At 46.1% G+C, this 12,400-nt stretch overlaps 1 pseudogene; it reads right to left on the bottom strand.

The window, feature by feature from the left end:
- LOC131742188 (26S proteasome non-ATPase regulatory subunit 5 pseudogene) overlaps positions 1 to 12,400 on the bottom strand; it is a 112,951-nt pseudogene that overhangs the window by 57,823 nt on the left and 42,728 nt on the right.

The raw sequence follows: 12,400 nt of genomic DNA, 5'->3' as shown, positions 1-12,400 counted from the left end.
ACAGACATCCCAGATCATCAGGAGGTCACAGGCTGAGCCACAATACACAGAGCTCTGCTAAGTGCTAAGCACTCGCCCTGACATTGGGGCAGAATAAGAGATAGCATCTGGTCTTAAGAAACTCATGGAGCAAGGGAAGGTGGCAGTCCATTTGGGGGGTGAGATAAAAGTTTGAGGCCATAGAAGAAAAGAGGAATTGAGGGCATGCGTTGCTTTTCTGAGCCACTATTTCTATTCTAGCCCAATTTAGCAGGATTTAGAAACCAACGCGTACCCAGAATGAAAGAACTGCTTCCTTCTTCCTGGTAGGCCTAAGTTCAAGCACATCTTGATGCGTCTAAAGCCTTCTGCGAGGGGGTGACGAGCCTGCCAGTCCACGGGAAAACCGGGCTCTCTCTTGTCAAGAGGATACGGTATCTCAAGCACACTTCATGTTAAGTTTGTTCTGCATCTAATTCAGAAGCTCAAGTGTCCATTTGTGACGATCATGAAGGAAAACAAGAGCAGCAGCAGCAGCAACAGCGAGGAGGAGGGAAGTCACTCAGGAGACTCACAAGTGTCAGAGGCTTGACTTGCATTATTTCATTTTCTCACGTAACGTAACAGGTGGTATTTTTAGATATTACTGATGTTCCCATTCCACCAGTGAGGAAACGGAGGGAGAGAGAAGTGAAGCCACTTGATCAAGGTCGCACAGCTGGTTGGTGGCAAAGGTTGTGTAAAACCAGGGCCCCCGGCTCAATCACCACGCTCAGAAGCGCACGTGAACGCTGCCGTGGCGCCCCCACCGCCCACGACGGGAGGGAGCCTTAGCTATTGAGCCCTGCTCTGCTCACTCCAGAAGCACTGGTTTGTGAGTCAGGGCACCTCCAGGCTAAGCAGATAATACAGCAGGCCAGGACTGCAGTGAGGTCAAATGGCGTTGGCGACTTTCTCTCTGGCAACAGTTGGGCGGCTCAAAAGGACGGTCAAGCATCTTGAGGCCCTAGACACAGCTGGCTGCACTCCTGATGTAATGGCCGTTTATTCAGCAACCTCCGTCCTCTCTATCATGTTGTCCAGGGTCCTGTGCATTGGAACTGCTGGGTGGTAAGGGAGTGGGAGAGTTCTCGGGCTACGTCAAGTCACTGGAGGAGGTATTAGATGAGGTGTCCCCATAAGATCTTTGAATAATTCTCACCAGCACCAGGAGGAATGAGGGAGACAGCAGATTCCATACCACTGGTTACTTCCTTCACCTCTTGCATCAGAGTGATGGGGCTTCTGCTGTCTTCCATCAAATCACCTTCTCAGCATGCTCTGGAGTCAGGATACAACACTTGGGACTCGTGGCTCATTCTTACGCCTCTGAGAGTGGGGAGGTCATTGCCGGTGACTAAGCCTTGGAGAGGCAGATAAGACTAAGGAGTGAGATCAATAGAATAAGGAGACTTGGGATGATTGGGAGGGAAAAGAGGAAAGTCATTCAAAGAGTCCAAGACTGGTTCCAATAATGACCACCATTTGCTAAGCACTTACTAGATGCCAGACCCTGTGCTTAACATTTTACCTATATTATCTCATTAAAATCTCACAAGAAACCTAAGAAGTAGGCATGAGCTCCATTTTGCAGATGAAGAAATTGAGGCTTAGAGAGGTAAGATGAAGTCCCCAGGGTACACAATCACTAAGTTGCGGGTTTGGGATCCAAACCCTGACCTATCTGTTTCCAATGGTCCATGCTCTTAGCATTACAAGATACTGCTTCTCAACCCAGAACAATTAGTTCTGAAATGAATTCTGTAGCTCAAAGACAAAATTTAGGAAATTAAATAGATGAGAAGAGAAAACGAGAAAAAAGGAGAAATCATCAGAGTGCACTGTGCGCAGTGAAATATGAAACCAATACGAATGTTCTGTGTCCCACCGTATGTGTGCACACGCATATCACCAGGTTGTGGCGTAAAATGCATCTCTTACCATTGATTATGGCAGAAAAAGTTTGGAGAAGCACCGCTTTAAGGCTGTCAATGTCCTCATTCACTGTCTCAATAAAGTTTCAAATAGGTACGGCGTGCTGTCCAAGGTACTGAAAACACAAATATCAACCCAGGAGCCCCGGCCCAAGGCATCGAAGCCCAACAGGGGAGCAGACTCTGTGCAAATAATGCCACGTGCAAAGAGATTTGATGGAGAAGCCCAGGAAGCTGAAGGAAAAGCATGGGGAGAACAGGGAAAGCTTTGCAGAGAAAGGTCTCCATGAGGTGAGTTCCGAAGTTGTCAAAGCACATAGGTAATGAGGTTCCTGGGAGAGAGAACCGCTCTCTCGTTCATATGAAAAAGGGAAACGTTGGGTAGACTAGGAATCCATCCCCATTCTTGCTTCATGATCATGATATGGGGTATTTACTGAGTACTGACTATGAGCCAACATACTTGATCCCATTTAGAATCATGTACGTAGCAAATATACAAGGCAGGTCCAGGATTTTCTCCTCCAATTTACAGAAGAGGAAACTGGGCCTAGAGAGTGATTTGCCCAGGGTAGCACAGCAGAAAAAGACAGGGCCAGGATTAATACCTGAGCAGGTAACTTCAGTGTGTGTGCTCTTAATCACTACCACATCACCCTCTCTAACCAAATCATTAAAGAGTCTGGAGAGAGGGGAGAAAAAGCAAGAGTGAGAAATGAGGCAGAGGTCAAGTGATCTTGAGATCATCACTCTACGTACACAATCCCGACAAGTCTGTGAGGTAGGTACAATTATCCTCCCATTTTACAGACAAGGACAGCAAGGCTCAGAGTGGTGTGGAGATGCCCTTCTGAGTAGCCACACCCACGTAAAGCTCCAGTTCTGAGTCCCCACTGCGCAGGCTCTCAACTCCCTGCTCCAGAATCTGGAAAAGCCCTTTCCTCCCAGGCCTCTGCGGGGAAGCCTTCACTGCTGGCCCATCTGAGGAGGCGTCTCGTCTCTGCCTGGGAAATGTGGAAGCCGCGCACCAGTGGCCCCAAGCCCCAGAGGAGGCAAGGCCACTAATTAGATGAGTCTGTTCTGCTGTCTGCCCAGATGCCAGCAGACAGACGGAGATGAGACGGGAATCCCAAATCACTCTGTTTTAGGGCCTTGGAGTCTGGTGCCCAAGTAAGATGACATTTCTGAAAAATGGCAGTGGGGCCCAGCTCTGGGCAGAGAGAACGGGGAAGGGCTGCAAGAGCGAAGGAGAGCTGGCAACGGCGGGGCGGGGGCGGGTGATGAGTTGATCCTTTGTCCCCTGAAGGCAAAAGAGAGATAAGCATTCATTGACCTGGTTTTAAGTCCTAGGGAGGGCTGGCATGAAGAGGTAGCTTTGTAAAGAGGGAAGAGCCCAGAGTTTAGGCATGGGAGACAGGGCTGAAGTCTTCCTTCTCCTCATAGCAGCTAGCAGTATCCTCCCTCTATGAAGTGGATGTAAAGATTGCCACATCTAACACTGACAGAGCACACACCATGTGCTGCTTTCCACTGTTAACTAGGTTAACCCTGGAAACAGTCCCATGAGATAGATGTGTCCACCATCAGCCCCATTTCACAGATGAGGAAACTGAGACTTAGTGGCAACTCAGGTCGTAAGTATAAGAGACAGGGCTTGAACCCCAATATATACCCTGAGCTATTATTTTATGCTGTGTAGCAGCTGCTGTCTACCGAGCACGTATCATACCCACCTAGTCTCATTTGGTTTTCTTGGTATTGGTCTCAGCAGCCCTATTTTACGGATGGGGCAACTCTAGGGCCTGGCGATCTGTAGAGATGTGTGCAGGGTCCCACAGAAGCTGACTTCCAAGCCCACATACACAGCCACCACACTCGTGGTTCCCCTGTCTGGATAATCATAAAAATCACCTGGGAGAGGGCTTAACATTTGGACTTCCAAATTCCATTCTTAGAGCTGGTTTGGAGTAGGTCCTAGGAATGTGTATGTGTGAAATACACCCAAGGTGATTCTCATTATCAGTGAGTTGCCAAAAGTGACATGTTAGAGTTACACGAAATAATGAGGGAATGCATTAGTAAACTTCAAAATGCCATAAAAATGCGATAAAGTATGCTTTTAACAGTAACATATTTCATCATTATTAATAATAATAACAAACCACTGTAAATGTTGCCGGAAGCATCGGTGAACAGGTGCTAAGTTCTAATGAGCATAAAAGCTGAGAAAACAGAAGACGCCGTGACTGACCTCAAGGAGCTAGCAGTCCAATAACTGAGATAAAGGATGTCTTGGTGTTTTTCCAAGAGTGAGTTGCTAAGGAACGTGTCAAGAAAGAATGAGATAATCCATGCTACCGTCAGCAATGAAGCCAGTGGACTTTCAGTTACCGATGCACACAGCAGAAGAACGTTAACGTGTGTCTGAACCCCCTGAATTCACTCTGTCAGAGGGTGAGAAGAAAATGCTGAAAATGTTGTAGACGGCAGGGAGGAGTGGCCGTCGTAGACTATATATAAGCTTAGCACCTGGGCATGGAGGTGAGAGGCTGTGTCAGAAATGGGACAGAACTGGCAAAAGAACAGGAATGGATCTGCTAGTTGTCTGACAGTGTGTAGGAATCACCCAGCTGTCATCCAGAGAGAAAAGAAAAACAAACATTCCAAGCGGTTTAGCATTATTACCTCATATTGAATTGCATCCACTCGCCTAGTGTTCTGCTTACATGTGAACGGCAACTACGACTTGAGTTCTTAGGAACGTGCCTTCCTCTCTCTCCTTGCACTGTACAACTTATAATAATGTTTGCCTCTAAGACTGGCCAGTCAGGTGTTCACAGTACCCTGGTCTTACTGACTGACTACATGATGGTGTTATGGCCCAATCAGAACCAAAGAGACTCTATTCTTTGACTTTTGGGGAAATGCCGGTAAGAGAGAATAACTCCCCTCTTTATTAAAAGGCTTTTGTTGAAGGGACAGGATATAAGCCTGGAGCTGCTGGTGGCCTTCTTGTCATCACTGGGGAGAGCCTACCTGAGAGTGGAGCCCACACGGAGGAAGTAAGAGCTGAGACGGGGAAGAGGAAAGAGTGTGAGAGAGAGAGACTTTGGAAGATGTCATTTTTTTTTTTTTTTTTTTGCGGTACGCGGGCCTCTCACTGTTGTGGTCTCTCCCGTTGCGGAGCACAGGCTCCGGATGCGCAGGCTCAGCGGCCATGGCTCACGGGCCCAGCCGCTCCACGGCATGTGGGATCTTCCCGGACCGGGGCACGAACCCGTGTCCCCTGCATCGGCAGGCGGATTCTCAACCACTGCGCCACCAGGGAAGCCCTGGAAGATGTCATTTGAACCCATGGATCCAGCTGGAACTACCAAAGTCTCCACTGTATGTATGTATGTGTGTATGTATGTATGTATGTATGTATGTATGTGTGTGTGTGTATAAATAAATAAATAAATAGGTAGGTAGGTAGGTATGTAGACAGATAGATAGATAAATAAAATTTTGTGCTCAATTCTCTTTGAGTTGGGTTTCCGTGCCTTGCCACTCAAAGTCCCAACTTTTACAGATGCATTCTCCCTCCCTCCTCAAACTCTCACTGCCCAGGCTCAGCAAGATTTGGAAATAAATGAGATGCAGGGCTTCCCTGGTGGTGCAGTGGTTGGGAGTCCGCCTGCCGATGCAGGGGACACGGGTTCGTGCCCCGGTCCAGGAAGATCCCACATGCCGCGGAGCGGCTGGGCCCGTGAGCCATGGCTGCTTGGCCTGCGCGTCCGGAGCCTGTGCTCCGCAATGGGAGAGGCCACAGCAGTGAGAGGCCCGAGTACAGAAAAAAAATAAAAATAAAAAAAATAAATAAATGAGATGCATGTGGGTCATGCTGAGTTATGTCTACATTGGCTCTTCCCTTTGGACATGAGTAACGGGAGAGTCAGAACTCCCATGAATGGGAAAAGAAAGAAGAGTATGCAGTGATGCTACTGTAGCGGGCGTCTTTCAAGCTAAACTTTTGCAAAGACTTTTTCAACAAGAGGATTCTATTTAAAGAAAGTACCATTCCTACCAAAAGCCTTTCCATAGTCCTTCTCTTAAATGCAGGCAGCTCTTTTTTTTTTTTTTTTTCCTCTTTGCCACAATAGTTTATTTAACACATGTTCACTGCAGGAATTTCACAAGCCACTGGTATACAGGGTCATGTCTCTTAATAAGACGATAAAGAAATAATATACTCTAAACCAATGATAGATCAATCACACTCGTGTTCCGGGCAAGGGGAGATGACAGAGTAAAGTCCAAATTAAGTCGAGGTGTACCTTTATGCAAGTTGGGTTTCTAGGGAAAGAAGGCTTAACCGAACAGGAGCTGACTTTCAGCTGCCAGTACAAAACCAAAGTCCCTTGTTGCTGGAGCTCGTTGCTAGGGAACCACAGCGCCTGTGGGGCAGGGCAGGCTCCTCCCAGGGCTATCCCCCCCAGAGACGGTTGCCCACCTTACACCACTGCGAACGAGGAGTGCTCAAGACAGGGCAAAGATGCCCCTTCTCTGCTTTAGACTGCTGTACAGTTTAACACCACTGCCGACCAAGAGCAGCCTGGCCGCGGCAGGAGCAAGCGGAGAGCTAGATCATCAACTCAGAGTCTGTAGCTTTCGCCCAGACCGACACTCTCGGATGTTCCTCACAAACGCCAGGTGCTCACAGTCTAAATGTCCCCTTGCCTTTCGTCCCCTTGCCTCCCCACGTGCTCTTGTCGACAGGCCCCCGGCGGGGCCCCTCAGCAGCTGTGCGTATCAAGGACACCTGATGTGACGATGACATCCTGACACTACTTCCAAAAACAGCTCTGCTTTGTTTGGTCTTCGTCATAAATAAGTGCATGTGAAATCGTATCAAACCAATACACAACACAGGTAGGGAGAGATGCTGCGTGAGCCCAGTTCTCGTGCCCAGCGGTTCAGGTCTTCCCAGCCTAGGAGCTAGACTTGTAAATGGATGGTTCCAGCCCCAGACACTGCCCGACTGTAATTCCATGAGAAACCCTAAGGGAGACGGGCTTCGTGGAGGTCGGTCAGCCCCAGAACCGTGAGAGATAAAAATAAAATGATTGTTGTTTTAAGCCACAAAGTTTTGTGGTGAACTGTTATACAGCAATAGGTAACACAAACAGACCCCATTTCAGAATAATGTTTCCAAATGCTAAAAGAGCATATATAGGATTACAAAGGCACACTGAGAGTTTAAAAACCCAGTATACGACAATACATGCGCTTTTCATCAATGTATTAAATAAGATCTAGTGTTGCGTATAATGACTACTGTAATTTCAAAGTGTTGTTTGGAGCTGTCCACACAGCGGACGCTTTTTTTTCTGTGATATAAATAACATGATATAAAGATATCTGCTACTTTTTGATAAAGTCACAGGTAGTTCTAATACTATGGCCACACGCTGCCTTTATTCATTATGGAAGGAAAAGCTAAATGTCAGTTACCAATGAGTGAAAAGAAAGGAACAGAGGTGTAATATTTTTCCCATCCAAGTTCATGGACTGCTTTCCTCCACCCCCCACCCCCCACTGAGAACCACAGGAAGCTGGTGCTTGCAAGAATCTCAGGAATTATAAACCAATCCTGTCTTTTCCATATGTTGGAAGCGAGGGGTGTGACATTAAGTCTGATGATAAATGGAGATTATAATGGAGTAATCATAGCTCAGGCGTACAAAAATGGAGTCAGGTGGCCATTGAGGATCTGGTCTCAGACACGTCCCTGCACCACCGAGAACCAGAACTTCCTGTGAACTATGCCTACACCAAGGCCACCAGCCATTTTTAAAACAACATCTGGTAATTGCAACCTTGAATCTCAAGGTTGTTGTTCCCCCTTGTAACTTATTATGCAACCATTTCAGACCCCAACCAATCCAATCCTTACTTCATAAGCACCCTTTTTTTGTTTGTTTGTTTGTTCAGGACTCAGTTTACTCCTCTGGAAAATGAGGGCACCACCTGTTGTTCTTGATACAGAAGGGTGATGAGGCTCAAATGGCAAGGTCTCCACACAAATATTTGGAAAACAGTAGTACCTTTTGAGGGGTTATCACGAGTGAATTGTTTCTAAGGCCTTGGTGGGTATCATAGAGCTTACCCCCTCTCATTAGCAAAGATGTGCGCACATCCACGCTGCATCCGAAGGCATGCCTGTTAGCAGAAATGGTAGGCACTGTAGGGAGGCAAGTGGAGCAATCAGTTCATCAGGCAGCCCTCTTTCCCCCTAGACCACCATTAGCTAAGTGACCGCCCACTGTTTACACACAAGACCTGAGTTTCAGGGTATTCTTCTGAAAGGACCCCTCCTGGGAGGAGGGATACAGTGGCGTCTCCAAGCGGAAGATGGAACCAAGTCAAACCCCCCTTCTTTTGACTTTCTTTTTCCCTTCAAGTCAGATCCAGATTCCCAACTACATCCATAACCTGCCCAAACACACCAAAACACACACACACACACACACACACACACACGACTAAACAGCCTTCATTTAAGTTCTGATGATTTTCCTTTTAAAAATAAAAGTGGGTCTGAGAGTCTGTAAAAAATATTAATTTTGTGAAAATCGGGCTGAGTGCTGCAGACCAAGGATGACAGCAGACACAGGCGTTGGCTCATTACCCTTGCCTAATGTCTCCCATCACAGTCTCAGAGAAAAAGGCTCATTGGGCAGCCATCAAACGAGAACTCCATTAGGATCCTTCCCGCTATAGGGGTCTCAGTTTCCCCATCTATAAAATTAGGAGGATAGGCTAGAACAGGGAAGCAGATAGGTGAATATCTCACATATATCAATTTGTACTCTCCCGTTCTTTGAAATCCAAAAGAAACTAGCCCTAACCCTTATTCCATATGCAGCAACAGACCCAGTGTCCTTCCCATTCGTCCAGGGATATTTGGGGGTGGGGATGGAGGGCGTGTTTCTCCAACTCTGGGTTCTCCATTTTTACCGAGTTTGGTTCAGTTCATGGATCATCAGTTCAGCATCCCACATGTTCTCTCGTTTTCCTACAATATGGCATCTCATACTGGACACTGCCCCTATGCCTTCATTCCCCTAAATGCCAATAACACAAGGCTCCATATGTAAAACAGACTTTTATTGTCAGTTTAGGGAAACAAACTACTTAAAATTGGAAATGAGGTATCCAGCTCTTTGAAATCTTTGGCCACTCTGCCATCATGAAGTTCCTGGGTTGTCTGCCCTTCTCTCTGAGGTTCAGCTATCCATCATGTGGTGCAGCCTCTCCTCCCCTACAAGCTCTTTCACCCTCTCTCTTCCCTGCTCATCCATGACTTTGAATTCCTATCAATTATGCAAAGCAATTTAGTTCTCTCTTTGTTTTGCTGTGTTCTTACAGCTTATGTTCCTCAGGGCCCATCTTCAATACCTAAAAGAACCTATAAAAATACATTCTGAGGCAAAGACAGTTTTCTCTCTAACAGGAGTTCTGATGCCAACTGTGTCTAGCTTTTTTGACCCTACTCACATATCTGCCATAAATTCCTAGTTCCATGCCTGAAGCAGACATCACTAATCAACTCACCACTATTTGCCACTAATGAGGTCTCTTCCCAACAGAGAACTGTAAGTAGACACCACGAGTCAATAACAGCTGTCACCCTAAGTGTAACATTTTTGCAAATGTTTTGCATCTGAGCCCCAGATGACCTCAAAGTTTCCTTCCAGATTTGACTTTCTAGGGTCTGGTGAGAATAGAATATTCACTGAATAAAATTAACCGAGGACCTCATTAGTCATCTGCATGGAAATATTCCAGGCAATCTGAATAGGATATACTCCAACCTCAAACTTCCCTCCTCCCTCAGCTCCAAGAGTCTGCCACAGATCTGAAAGCAGCCCATATTTGATCATTCCTTTGGACTACAATATGAAATATCCTAGTTAAATAAGAATAGCACAACCTCATTCTCTGCTCAGAATGTTTTTCCCTCATCCTTTTCCTTGACCTGACTTCCTCCTAGGCAACCTTCTGGGCTCAGCTGAAATGTCACTTTCCTCAAAAAGACATCTCTGAACACCCCTCTCGCCTCCAAAAATAGATCAGGTCCCCCTCCCCTCACTATGGGCCCTTAGAGCACCATGCACTCCCCTCTATAACCCTTATCATCATTTAATTATATAATTATTATTTGTCCACCTTCCATCTAGACTTCAGCCCTAGCACCAAGATGTGCCTGCACATAGTAGATGCTCAGTAAATATCTGCTAAATGATAAATTGATTACTGATTAATTAATATCTACTTTCTGGGGTGGTTGTGCGACTTAGAGATGCACACTGTATACAAGATGTTTAGCAAAGTGCCTGGCACATAGTAAGTGTTCCATAAAGGATAGTAGTAAGAATATGACTGATACAGGGCTCTGTGCCCTCTCTCTGTATAGCATCTCATTTAATCCTCACAAAGTCATACGCGAAGGCACTGTGACTGTTCCCAGTTGATAAGTGAGGAAACTGAAGCTCAGAGAAGTGAAGGGTGCCGATGTTGCAAAGTGGCACTGCTGAGATGGAGGCGTAGGCAGCTTAGCCTCAGGGCCTCTGCCTGAAGGTTGTCCAAGAGGGATCAGGGGAGGGTCCTTAGAATGAGGACTTGAAGGTGAGTGAGGTTTCCACTGAAAGTAAAGGACAAGTGTAGCAGATCAGCTAAGGCTTGAGCCTTAGAGTCAGAACAGCCTGAGCTCAAATCCCTTCCTAGCCACTTGCTAGCTGGATGCCTTGGGCAAGTGACTTAACCTCTCTGAACCTCAGTGTTCTCCTCTATAAAATGGGGATAATAATACCTCTGTCTGTAATTGTATTATGTAGATGAAACAAGATCCCATAAGTGAAGCACTTGGTACACTGCCTGATACATGATACAGTACTCATAAAAACAGAAGCCCAAATTATTATTTCCTCCTCATTCTCTTCCTTTATCTTCTCTTCCCTTCTCCCCGCTTCCTCTCCCTATCCCCCATAACCCCCCCACACTTGTATACACCATTTGATTCTCAGAACATCATTTTTAAGTAGGTAAAGTAGTTAAGGAGAGGCTTCTTTACCCACCACCCAGTGGTATATGTGTTTTGGGGAGAACTGGGGCTTTTTCTCCTAATGCCCTGAAACAAAGAGAGCTTACTGGGCCCAATTAATTGTTCAAACTGCCAGAGATTTGAGAGTGGAGGGGTAGACGATGCTGCTCTGAGCACTGTGCTCATTAACGCAGAGAAAGGAGTCACTTTCTATGCATGATTAACTCCCCATCATCAGTGATTTACACAGCAGATGATCAAATGAGAATTCGTTACTCCACAGACAGAGAATTTGGGCACCAGGCATTCAGCCTCCTTGGGACAGCTCTGTGCCCCAAATTCCTGGGGTGTCTGTGGTTTGTGCCTTGACCCAGGAAGATGCTGCTTGTCTTTGGCCCGGTTCTCCCAAGGGCTCTAAAAAGAACAGCTATCCAAAGTAGCTCAGGGTAAGCCACAAGGCCTCCCTCTGTCCCATGACTGGAAGGGACCCAGAGCCCAGCTGCCTTTGCTCTCCATCATGTCTTGCGATTGCTTAAAAGAACACCTGTACTTTGGAATATAAAGCCAAGAGTGGCAGGGCTCATGTTCAACCAAGAAGGCTCCCAGGACCAAAACAAAGAGTCAGCTTCATAGATTTTGAGATCCATAGAGATTTGTCAGGTATTAATTGAGCACCTACTATGATATTACAAATTAAGAACATCGTAGTCTCTTCTTTCTCCATTGGATGGACAACGTCTTCCTTGAAGGCTACATGAGTACCTTCAGCACTGAGTTAGTAGGTAAAAATCCAAGGGGTTCTACATTGCCCTTGCCTTCCAGAAAAGGGTAATTCTACTGCAATGGTTTTCTTTAACCATCAGTGGCAGAGAGGCCAAAGAATCAGGAACCAAAAGTATTCCAGAGAAAGGACAGGGCCTCTGCCCTTCACGATGTTCAATCAAACAGCCTTAGATTAGTCACCATGAGCCAGGCTTTGTCAGGAAGATGGTGCTGAAGTAGACACATTCCCTACCCGTGAGAAGTGGTGAAGGGGTAGGGACATGGAGAATTAGAAGACAAAGTTTCCAAATGTTCCATTCTAGATCAAGGCTTATCTGTGATGAATTCCTTACTAGGACTCAGAAACAAGAGAGAAATAAGAACCATCCTTGGGTGAATTTTTCGTAGAACTAAATTTATTTCATTGTTAAAATGATTCCTTATTTTGAAATAATGCTCTTCCTCCCCCCTTTCCTCTTTTTGTGTTTAAATAAATTTCTTTTATGAAATAACGGTGGTGATAAGATTTGAGTGTTTCAAGGTCTTTTTGGCAAAGTCAAAAGTTGCCAAATCTATGTCAGACACCGCCTGCACCTTCTCA

This window comes from Kogia breviceps, chromosome 15 (assembly GCF_026419965.1).
Source record: "Kogia breviceps isolate mKogBre1 chromosome 15, mKogBre1 haplotype 1, whole genome shotgun sequence".
NCBI lineage: Eukaryota > Metazoa > Chordata > Mammalia > Artiodactyla > Physeteridae > Kogia > Kogia breviceps.
This window is presented reverse-complemented; position numbering and strand designations above follow the sequence as displayed.